Source organism: Heterocephalus glaber, unplaced genomic scaffold (genome assembly GCF_053883595.1).
Source record: "Heterocephalus glaber isolate CG9 unplaced genomic scaffold, H.glaber_assembly_v1.0 deba00001472, whole genome shotgun sequence".
Taxonomy (NCBI): domain Eukaryota; kingdom Metazoa; phylum Chordata; class Mammalia; order Rodentia; family Bathyergidae; genus Heterocephalus; species Heterocephalus glaber.
Window position 1 is genome coordinate 97398687 of NW_028258315.1, and position 12604 is coordinate 97411290.

A 12604-nucleotide genomic window follows, 5' to 3' on the forward strand; every position below is an offset into this window, starting at 1 on the left:
TCACGGAACTCAGACACACATCATGCGGGGTAACTTTGAATTGGGAGGGATTAAGTTCCGACCACACAGGAGAAAAGAATTCTCAGATAAAATGAAGCTGAGTAAAACAAAATGAAAGGCAATTAAACATCTTCCATACATGTGCTAATGAAATGAGATAATCTCTGACTTCACACACCATGGAGTCATAGATACCTATCAAAAATAATGAGGCAAGTAAATGTGCTCTGATAGACTCCGCAAGATGAATTTTAAATTTAAAAACACAAGTAAAGAACAATTCAAATAGAGTGCATTATATCTGGATAAAAATGTTATATGTTCTAAATGTTCCAAGAATATTGATGACACAAAAACTGGCACCTCTAGAGATTTAGACTTTTCACTTTATATCCATTTACAAAAATTTCTTTTAAATCAGGATAACACATTACTTTTACAATACATTATAAAATATCATTTTGTCCTTATAGCATGCGTTGTGATCAATTAGAATTAGAATTCCACTTAAGTAGCATTTATTTCAATAGTTTCAGAATAAAGAATGAAACAACTTGACTAAAATATCTTTTGGGTGCAGCATAAAACTGCCAAAGAGAATTTATTTAGTTTTTTTTTCAGTTTCAAAAAGTGTTATAATTGCCTTTAGGGAAAACTTCCCTCTGTCGTTTTTGTAGAAGTGGACGTGTAAATTTTTCTCACCAAAAAGCTACAGAAAACTTTCCTAAAGATGTATTGATAACCAGAACAAGGAAACTGTACAAGCTCTTGCATTTTTGTACATTCTAGTATATAGTCATGTAGGCAGGTAATGAACACCAAGAATATCCCTCGAACTTATATGTGCAGAAAATAATGAATCCCTTCAAATTCATCTGATAGTTATTCTAGACCACTGGAAATATTTGGCTAGCTCTTTTTTTGGAACTGCTTTTAGAGTTTATGGCACATTCTTTTGGATATCTTAACAACAGCCACATAATGGCCTTAACAGTAGGCAAACACCATTTATGATCAACTATGGTAAATAAGAAAGTCAATCAATTCAGATACATTTAGAGCAAAAAGTGATAGACGTAATGTAACTATAAAACAACATGATTGTTCTCCAAGTCTGAAGAAAACACAGTAATGCCATATCCCCTCAAAGAAACTCTTGAAAGTTTTAAGAACTGCAGTATCAGTTTAACATTTTACTGCCTTCGTAACAGACTGTTTGCACATAGTAATTTTAATGAATAAAATTTAGTCTCTCTATTAAAAGTCAATCTAACTGACTTACAAGATTTTATGAATCCCATTTGTTTTAAAATATGGAACTACTGGAATTTTAAAGCTGGATAAAACTTTAGATCAGCATTTTTAAAGCTTTGGGTCAAAAACCTACTAGCTGGTCATGAAATCAATTTAATGGTTGCCATTAACATTTAAAATCTTAAAGACAAAATAACAGAATGCATCATATGTAATCTGGGTAAAAATTTTGTTGAATTTTATTTCAGTTACACATTTTTACCCATGCATTCATTTATTCAGGAAATTTTCTGAGCACCTACTAAGTGCTAGTCCAAACTTCTAGACATGGGTCTTTCCATTGTTGACATTTTGGGCCAGACGATCTGTTCTTCTATGTATGGTTTTGTTTGTGTGTGTGTGTGTGTGTGTGTGTGTGTTCTGTGCGGGGTTGGCGAGTTCTGCAATGTGTCCTGCTTAACAGCATCCTTGATTGGGGTGAATTATGTCACACAAAAATTTATATATTGAAATCCCATCCCGCAGTGCTTCATTATTTGACTGTATTTGCAGGTAGGGTCCTTAAAGAGTTAAGTAGGTTAGAACGAAATCACCAGGGTAGATCCTAATCCAGTATGCATGGTGTGCTCATATGCAGGGGAGATTAGGAACAAGACAGGGAGGCAGGGGAAGACCAAGTGAAGACCCAGGGGAAGTCAGCCACCCCAAGCGAAGGAAAGAGTCCTCAGAAGACAGCAGCCCTGTCAGCACCTTGATCGTGGACTTTCAGATTCCAGAGCTGTGAGAAAGTAAGTGTCTGTGGTTGAAGCCATCAGAGTACAGTACGTTGCTGTAGCAGCTCCAGCTAGTTTTTACCCACTAGAGGACAGGAGCAACCCTTCCCCAGTTGAGGCAAACAAAAATCTCTCCTGACAAAGTTTCTCTTGGGAGCAAAACCACCCTTGGTTGTGAAGGTGTGCTCTAGACGTTCACGGCTGTGCTAATAACGAGGTAAACGTGAGTTTCTTAGTGTGTGGCTGTCAACAGTTTTGGCCCTTTGAACCTAGCCACGGTACTCTAAAGCATAGTGATTAGATAGCAGGAGTGCCAAGATATCGATCCTTCAGTCTAAATAGCCTAGAGAGACAGAACCCAAAGCTGTGGATCAATTTAGTTAAATGGTCATTTGCTGTATTCATTGTGTTGGTTGAAGAAATGAGATTAAGAACTCAGGAGATCTGATCTTAGTTCAGGGATGTATTGTTACAATGGTCTTCTTTGTTGCGTGGAGTACTGAGGATTGAATCCAGGGCCTTGCACATGCCAAAAAAGAGCTCTCCCATGGAGCTATATCCCCAGTCCTGCTTTTTTTATTTTGAAGACAAAGTTTTTGCTAAGTTACCCAGGGTAGGCTCAAACTTGCAGTTCTTCTTCGTCAGCCTCCTGAATAGCTGGGATAATAGGCATATCAACATGCCCTGCACAATGGTGATTTTTTAAAAAAATTGTTTCTTGGGAAAAAAATTAATAAATGTTTTATAAGGATAATGCCCTGAGTTATCTAGAATGCAAAGCCTCAAACAAAGTTTAAATGCTAATTCTCTACTGGGGCATATAGAAGGGGTGATCAAAAACTATGCTGAATTTTTAATTATTTCTTTAATTTTTATTTTTAATAGTACATATTTACAGTACAGATGATTATATTCACTGTGGAAAGTTGGAGCATGTATATAACAAATTACCAGATTTTAAAAATTGCTATAGTAAAAGACACATTGCCATTAATTCCCTTCAAAACACTCACTTTTGCTTCCAACACATGTATTCCTTCATTGTTGCCACTTTCTGAAGCAGTACTCAAAGTCATCTTTTGTGAATGTCTTTACAGGTTGTGATTTTAAAAAGTACAGTGAATGCTGCTGCTGCGTGCCACCCAACAGAAAGGCAGCTTGTAGAAAACTAAGGGAGTGTCCTCATGCACCTTACTCTCCACATCTTATGCAGTGTGACTTCTGGCTTTTCCCCAAAGTCAAAATGACCGTGGAAGGTAAACGTGCAGAATCAGGTGTGGACCTTGAGGCAGCCATGACCACTCAGTGAAAGACACTCGTGAGAAAGGACTTCAGAACTGCTTCAGAAAGCAGCAAGAGCAATGAGGTGAGGGTGCTTACAGTGAGGGGGAGTATTTTGAGGGGTATTAATGGCAGTACACAATTATTATAATAATTTTTTCTTTAAGCACACACTGCATTTTTTGTTCATACCTCATACTTGAAGGACAGAAGGAGTGTGCATGTGAGGAGTGTAGGGTGAGGAAGAAACAGATGGGAAAGCGAGCTTGAGCGATACATGACTACCATGACCAGCGCTGACTACAAACAGGGCTGTCTGTGTGGTTAAGTAGGACCTTTCTTTGAGAGACACAGAGGACTATCGCTTTTAGGAACAGTGTGTTGGGGTGGTAAGGAGAGGTTTGTTGAGGAAGTTATCTGGTGGCTTCTTCCTTTGTCTCTTTCCTTGGTCAGAGTTGTTCCACAGGACATGGACTACTCTGTGAGAACTTCTAGGCTTCGGTACTGACCCTTCCAGGAAGCTGATAGGGAGACTAATCTCATCCCCACAGGGCAAGGTGTTACCTGGCTTCAGAAGTGGTGGGAATGTGGGTTCATTGCGGAGGAGCAGGTGTTGTGGTTCTCACTGTGGGCAGTGCAATGGAGGCCACCCCAAAGTCCATCCACAGTGTCACCAAAGACAGGGGCAGTCCCCAGTTCAGGAAGCCATGGCAAACCATCCAAGGCCTCAAATCAGGTGGCTCAAGGGTAAACAAGAAGACCCCAGATACAGACCATAGGTCAACTCCAAATGGAATAGACTGCCCACCTGTCACAGAGGTTATTATAACTCCAACGACGGCATGTATGTCGGGCTCGAAGGTACAAGATCTGATCCAAGGCAAGTTCCTTAACCATGCACTTTCTTATTTCTCTGGGTCTTCATTTATCCATAGGACTAGGAAGTTAGGTTAGGCCAGGGGTTGAGAAGCCAAATGCTAAGAGTGGCCAGACAAGAAATTAAAAAGGGACAATTGGCCAACTCTGAGTGTGTGGGACTGGAGGCACAGTGAATTGGAGTGAATGTGTTTTGTATAAAGAGGGCAGCTTTACACAGCCACGGCTCATGGTGCCTATGGGAATGTGAACCTACACTATTGTATTTTTCAAGACCAAAAGCTGGAAATCTGAGTTTTTGTGAAAATGCCCATACTTATAAATGGTCATATTTTGAAATGCCCTAACCCTAACCCAAAGAATATTGAAGTCAAAATGCAATGTTCTTTTCAAGGTTTTTTTTTTCCCCCAAGATAATATGTTCTTTAGAAGCTAATTATATTCTAGGACTAAATAAGCCATATATATACAGAGCCCACCAAAAAGGCATACAAACTTCAGGAAAAGAACACCAGTATGATGTTTTTTCAACAGACGGCGCTACCCTCATACGGGGGACCCTAGAAGATGTCGTAAATCACAGAAAACCCACACGCTGCCGGCCCTTAGAGAAGAAACTGAAAAGGCATGCGCAGCAATCTCAATGACCAAGGCTACCTAAGCAGCAGTTCACCGCACTAATAACTGTCTGGAAGCGAATGGCCACGACTTTGAGCACCTCTCGTCCTTGCAGAGGCCAAAGGTAACCTGTATTAATCTCATGATGTCTCAGTAAATTTAGCATTGAAATATTTATACAAGTTTTTCTTTTCCCAAAGTGTGGATACAGTTTTGGTGGATTCTGCACATGTACTTTAATATTTGTTCCCATTACAATTGCTCCACAGTAAACTACTCCAACACCTAGTGACTTGAAAGAACTACAATCATTTATTTAGCTCTGGACAGCAGTTAACAGAGAAGGCCTATGTCTACTCCACATGCTGTAGTCAGGCAGCTGGACTGTAGCTGCAGGATCCTCTTCCGAGATGTCTCATTTATGTGCCTGGCAAGTTGGTACTGGCTGTCAACTGAGGGCTTAGCCGTGGCCAAGGGCAAGGAGTCCCAGCTCCTTTGCATGTGGTCTCCCCAAGAGCTTCTACATCTTCTTCTTGCTCTAGCTGCATGGCTTGACACCTAGAACAAGCACCCAAAGAGCTAGCAAGGAGAAGCTGGCAGAAACTGAGCCAGGGTGTTCCACTGACGAGGCAGTCACAGAGCCCATAGTAATCAGGAATGGCCATCGGCCCTATCTCCTGATGGGGGAAGTATCACAGAGTGTGGAGGCATGTGTAAACATTTCCACATCTTCCACAGCCACATGACGGGTACTTGGTGTCAGTCTTGCACATGAGAGAATCAAAGCAGACACTGAGCTATTTACCCACAGCTGCATGGCTCTTCCACGTCATCTAGGCTCTGAGACCAGGTCTCTCTGTCTCCAGAGTCCAGGCTACAGTGATTCTTCTGTTCAACTTCTTCTTAGGAATAAAACTCCACGTATTTCATAGTTTTAATCGCGTGGATATTCTGCCTAAAGGCAGAAGGCAGAAGGCCTAAAGGCAGGGGCTCCATAAATGGAGACAATACTGTTAGGGACTTTATGTGACATTGAGCAGGTAAAAAAGTGAAGAGCTTAGTAAACTATGGAAGAAATATGAGCAGATTAGCAGGTAAGTGACTGTTACAGTTATATCTAGATGTCCTCCAAAGCCTCATGAGCTCATAGATGAGGCTTTGAGAGAATAATGGACTCATGGGTGTGTGACACTGGATGAGTCCACTGATGGATTTATAGCCGAGTGTGAGATTGGGAGGTGATGTCTGGCAGAAAAGATGAGTCACTAGAGGCAAGGCCTGGATGGTTTCTTGCTTCCTGCCTGCCTTGCCGTGGACTGTTTCTCCTCTGACATGCCCCTCTGCCATCTCAGCCTGCCTTGGAGGCAGTCAACTACAGACTGAAGCTTCTACAAACTGTGAGCCAAAATAAACCTTTCCTCCTTCAATATGTGGGTGTTGGGTATTTTGTCCTAGCAATGAGAAAATGATCAATGTAGTGCTTAAATATAGGCAAAATTACAACAGAAAATCACTCATATAAATCTTTTTGGGTTTTTTGTTTTTTGTTTTTTTGGTACCGGGGATCAAACTCGGGTCCTTGAGCTTGTGCAGCAGGCGGCAAAACCACTGAGCTAAATCCTCGGCCCATCTTTTTGGAAAAATTATTTCAGATAAAGATGCGTATACCCATTAGGCATACAGTGAAACTCTGAAATTTTAAGAGGAAAAGTGCTGTACGTAAAGAGTGATTGCATTATAAAGTGAAACAATCCCATCAGTATATAGCAAGAGTATTTATATTTTTATTGTGTTTCCAGAGCTAATTGTTAAATACATTTACATCCTAAAACCCAGCTTTATACTGTGAGAATAGCCCTTTCTAACAGAAAATATAAAAATGTGTAAAATTCAATAGAATACAAGGCACTGTGGATTTGGTGACCCAACAAATTTCTCTCTAGAAGGAAGACATGGGAGTCATTTAAAAGCACGGAAATAATTTGTGTGTTTCTAACTACATAGTGTGTAGTGGGACCCGGTTTCCAAGGACATTCTTGGCACTTTCTTCAGCAGTAGAACGTAACAATCTCAGCAGGATTTGATTGCGAGACGTCCAGGGTGGCAATGTCTCTGCTGCGACCCCAATACCTAGTGCTCACTTTGCGTTGAGCCGGCATTCAATATACAATTGTCAAATGAATGAGATTTTTTATCTCTTTGAAGAAATAATATTTAGACATATAGCCCATGTCCATTTAATGGACTGAAACTGGATTCATTGATGCCTGACAGTGTGTTTCACTTCATCTGCTTCAATCGCTCTGAAGCACCAGGAATAGCAAAGGCTGCCTCTTCCCAACACTTTCTACAGGAAATTGAGCTTAGAAACACAAACCCGGTCAAAGTTCATAGGGGCTCCAGAGACTCATCCCAGGTAGCTCCTGACCCAAATGGACAAGGACTTTACAATATTCTTATTTAAGATGACAGAGAAATGTGCCTGACAGGTAGCAAACCAAAAGTTTTCCCTACTGGGGCTTGGCTCAGGAGGAAAAGGAAAGAATTTATAACATAATCCATTCCTATCATTTGTGGGTTCCTTTCTTTTCCTTCTTTTTTAGCATTGTTGTTCTCTATTATTATTTTTACCATTATTCCATCATCTATATGACTTAGTATAGTTAAATGGCTGAAACTTCAAGTCTCTGACATTTTATTATAGGGCCTAGTACCTGACGGAAACTCAATAAATTGTCAATAGGAGGAAAAGAACAATAAAGTTGTGTTGCTGTTGCATTTCTATGTCTTATTTGCTCAGTGTCCTGGTTACATCTACGGAGGCCACCCAAGGCCAGCGTCTCCTCCAGCCCAGTGGGAGCCCAGGACCTGGGGCATGCCTTTAAGAGCATAGGAGGGTGCTTTAACTTCTTTTGAAACTGGAGGGAAAAAGAATGCAGTCTATCTTGGATTATATTCATCTTTAGGTTAATCAGGTCATCAGGTAAAATTTGAAGTATGATTTTGTGGAGATGGGGTCCGCAAAGCCCTAAGAAGTCCTGGGCTGTCCTGAAATACTTTCAGACCTGATGAGCAGAACTGCAGCAATAGATTGGGCTCATTGACAACTACACATATGAAAGTGAAGCTCAGCATGCATTCCAGCAGGTGGGAGGAGTGAGCTCATGCCTGCCTGCCTTCTGAGAAGTATATGGTGCCAGCTGAGGGTGGACAGGGCCAAGGAGAGTTGGCCACTCTGGGTGACCTGTGTTCTCAACATTGGTTGGGGAAAGGATTCAAAAGTTTTTGCCGTGGGCCAGATATAACGAACCTGTGATGAACGCTCTTAGGTCCTACCTAACAGACTTTGCTGGGATGTGGATGGGGCTTCAGCACAGCGGAGTTGGAAGGGACTGTAGTTCCTAGGCAGCTGACATCAAGAAAGGGCAGTGACTGGTCCCCAGCAAGGGGAGGTGGGAGGGTCTTTCTGAAGAAGAGAAAGTCTTCCATCCTGAAAGGGGATGGAGCCAGTTTTCAACAGTCAGTTAACCAAGAATTTCCTAGTCCGCCCACTCATCTTCACTCTCGTGAGAAAAGTGTTAGCAGGGGAAAGAGGGCAAGGAGGAAGGGTCTGCAAGCACGCCATTGCCATCTTCCGTCAGGCATGGCTTCTCCTCACCTGGGTGGGGTTTTGGTTGGGGGACAGCACTTTTGCTTGTTTCTTTGTTTTTGTTTTTGTAAATTTTGGTGCTGGGGACTGAATGCAGGGCACTCTACCTTTAAATTGCACCCTCAACCCTTTTCACTTTTTACTTTGAGACATGGTCAGTCTCACTCAGTCACTAAGTTGCCCAAGGCTGGGTTTGGACTTGGGGACCTCCTGCCCACTCTCCAAAGTAGCTGCAACTACAGGAATATACCACCACACCCGGCAAGAGATTTAATTTTCAATGTGGTTTTACTGTTGATTATTATATGGTACCGGAAGTTACAAATTTCAGAATCAAGGCGATGTTAAATGGCTACATACCTTTTTATTAAGATCAGAATTCTGAGTCATGACTGAAGTTTTATTCAGTGGCCTGGAAAAAATTTATCCCACTGAATAAGTAGTGAAGGAACCACGATAAACCAAACTAGAACAAAACAAAGGTGGTAGTCTGGCTAGTATCATCAATTTCAGCAAAAATGTTCAGAGAAAGTTAATAACTTTATAAATGGTTTCACATATTTAGATTTCCCCTCACTTTAATATTCATTGTTTTGTCCTTAGGAATAATAGTTTTTAATGTAAACAAGGAAATGAAATGCACATAGATTTCAACTCCTGATTCTACATGCCTAGTCCTGAGTTATCCTCAATGACAACTTTTATTAAGTAGTAATTGATAATGTGATATACAGAGATCACAGGAGAGGCCTGCATGAGAGTGTGGAAGTCACCATTTCAGGCTGTGGATAGAAGATCAAATCAACCAATCTATCTTTTAATTAGTCAAAAAGCTTGATTCAATTTAATTTAATTTAATTTAATTTTAGGTTTCTGACTCTATGCTAATGCCTTCAACAGATTCACAACAATTCTCTGCTCCTCCATGAGGAAAGCATACTGGATCCTGTTTTGAGGGACACATGTCACACACATGGAATCACCATGGCCCATTTTTACGTGTGTTTGTTTGTTGGTTTGTTTGTTTTAGACAAACTTGTACCAACTTTAGTTCTCACAGCATGGACCTCTTGAAGTTGGCTTGAGCACTGTTAAGGTTTATATCTAGATGTCCCCCAAAGCCCCACATGCTTTTGGGAGGTGACTGGATCATGGGTGTGTGATACTGGATTAGTCAACTGATTGGTTTAGCACAGTTCTGCACATAGACGCAGGATTTACTGAAGAAGGAAGACCCACCCTGGGTGTGGATGGCACCAACCAGTAGGCTTGTAGCCTGGATGGAATGAAAAGGTAGAGAAGAAGGAGAGCCCTGGTGCCTTCTGCCTACCCTGCCATGGACTGTTTCTCCTCTGCCACGCTGTCCTGCATTGGAGCAAGCTGACTAGGGACTGAAACCTCTATAAACTGTGAGCTAAAATAAACCTTTCCCCCTTTAACTTGTGAGTATCAAGTATTTTGTCCTAGCAACAAGAAAGTAACTAAGACAGGCACACACTACAAGCAGATCTGGGTGCTTTCTCAACTTTCTTGATATAAAGATGAACAATTCTCTTGCCAGGGGTTCAGGAGAGCCTAGTTTCTTGAGGGGCTGTATTAAAGGAAAGCCTGATATGGGTCAAATGGTGGCCTACCCTGAGTGCCCCTTTCAGTTCACTGAACTGTTCCCAGGACTCCTGGCCCCTGCACCACTGCAGATGGCAGCTGGCCACACAGAGAAGAGATGTGAGGAAAAGAAATAAGCCATGACCACTGGACCAATCTATCTGTTCTTGAAACAGACAAGACATGCTTGTCAGTGATAATTGTTACTTTATAACAGTGTCCATGGAACAGTCTGAAAATTTAGAAAATCTAACATTAATCCTACATTATTATAGAGCAGTTGAATTAAATTATTGAGCACTCAAATCAAATATCCTAAATATACTATTATAAAATTTTTTCTGAATTGTATGTTCCTAGGTATTTTTTTCAATTTCTAGGTAATTTTACTTGTATAAAATATTTGTGAAAACTTCTAAAAACAATCAATATTAACAAATGACTGCAGGAGATAGAGATCTGGAAGCCTTCCAAAGTATAAGTCCTGTGAATTTAGCATCGAGGGACTTTGTGTTAGAATGAAGTCTAAAGTACTCTAACAATCCCCAAATAAATCTGAAAATATAATTGCATAAATAAACTCTACCTTTTATTGGATCAGATATTTTCCAGTGACTCTGTCATCCTCCAGACATAATTTTCATCTTGGGCTCTGAAGAGCTACTAATGCTCATGCCATCACATGTAGATGCCAGCTGACAGAAAGTGCAAAGTGAAATAAAACCAAATGGCATAGTAATTTATGTGGCATCACATTTCAAAAGCAAATATGTGTCATTTAAAATCTATATTAATTTAACAATGTGTGTATAGTCTACGTGGGAAAATGTGTATGGAATATATATGAAGTTGATTACCCCTGGGAAATAGAAGTAGGAGGGGGAACAGGGGCTTCTACTTTTACTTTGTAGAACTGTATATATTGAAAATTTTACATGTATTTCTTCTATAATATTAGTAAAATATATAAAGCAGCAAAGATACCAAGGAGTTAATGTGCTTATATTTTCTCCCTATAAACTCCCATAAACACAAACACACATAGCCCATGCATTAAACCAAAAAACATTACCTTTAATTGATCTTTTTATAGGACTAAAAGTCATTCAGAAGAAAATTACGTTGTTCTCTTGTTTAACTTATAGATCACTCTAAGGAAAAGGTAACCCAACCTTCATTGACCAGATGAAGACTTCATGAAACAGGATCCGTTCCCCTTTCTTATTCTACCAGTGAGCTTATGGTTCTGTGGCTAGGGGAATAAGAGTGCTCGACAGCGATTAACTTTTTAAATTAAAATTTTCTGTCACTTCATTAATATTTCACATCCTTTATAACTAAGGTAAAAGAAGAAATCCTTCAGATATTTTAAAAATACAGTGAGAAAAGTACTTTTCTTTTAAAAATTAATTTTATTGGTATTCTTTTGATATACATAATAATCACATTATCATAGAGAACTTGTGCCTGTATGTAATATATCTTGATTCTTCTTTTTTCCCCATTCCCCTCCCTTCCCTTCAACCCCTCTTCCCCTCCTTATTTACAGAAGGTTTGTTTCCATTTTTTCCTTCTTTTCTAATTTTTTTCTTTTCCCTTCCTTCCTTTCCCCCTGCCCCCTCCTTATGCCCTTTCTTTTTGAACAGTTTCTTCCTATTTCACAATATCTATTATACATTTTGGTCCTTACTTGCACTTTCATTTTCTGATACCAGAGAGACAATGCGATATTTACACATGTGTGTCCGATTTATTTCACTTAAGAGTATGGCCTCAAGGTGCATCCATTTAGCTAGAAATGTATCAAGTTTATCCTTCTTTAAGGCTGAGTAGTAGTCCCTTGTATAAAAAAACCCCCACATCTTCTTTATCAATTCACCTCTCCATGGGAATTTGGGCTGTTTCCAAGATTTAGCTATTATAAACTGTGCTGCTATAAACATGGGTGTGCATATATTACTGTGCTATGATGCTTTTAAAGGGAAGGGGTCAAATGGGACCTTTAATCCTAGTTTTTTGAGGTATCTCCATACTGATTTCCACAGTGGTTGCACCAGTCTACACTCCTACCCGCAGTGGAGCAGGGTTCCTCTTTCCCCACAGCCCCGCCAGCATTTGTGGCTGGTTGATTTCTCGATAGCAGCCATTCTTTCTGGAGTGAGATGGAATCTCAGCTTGTTGTAATTTTCATCTCTCAGCTGACAAGTGATGTTAAACATTTTTCATATATTTACTTGCTGTTTGTACTTTTTCATCTGAGAAGTGTCTATTCATTTCAGTTGGCCATTTTTGGATTGGGTCTTTAAAGTTGAGGGGGTTGATTTTTTCCAATTCTTTGTATATTTTAATATTAGTTCTCTCTCTGAGAAACAACTGACTACAATCGATTTTTTCCGACTCTGTAGGTTGTCTCTTCACTCTGTTGGTGACTTCCTTTGCTGTGCAAAAGTTTTCAATAGGATAAGATCCCAATTGTTGGTTCTTTGTATTATTGAGGTTTTGAGATTGAGGCTTTGTAATTGAGGTTTTGAGAAAACGGTACTTTTCT

At 40.1% G+C, this 12604-nt stretch overlaps 1 long non-coding RNA gene across 1 annotated transcript; it reads left to right on the forward strand.

The window, feature by feature from the left end:
• The first annotated feature begins 536 nt into the window (after positions 1 to 536).
• LOC147826500 (uncharacterized) lies at positions 537 to 11355 on the forward strand. The gene is made up of 4 exons (XR_015439620.1): positions 537 to 2042; positions 3125 to 3393; positions 4719 to 4926; positions 9352 to 11355. It is a non-coding gene; the product is annotated as an uncharacterized LOC147826500 (long non-coding RNA).
• Positions 11356 to 12604: the final 1249 nt, after the last annotated feature.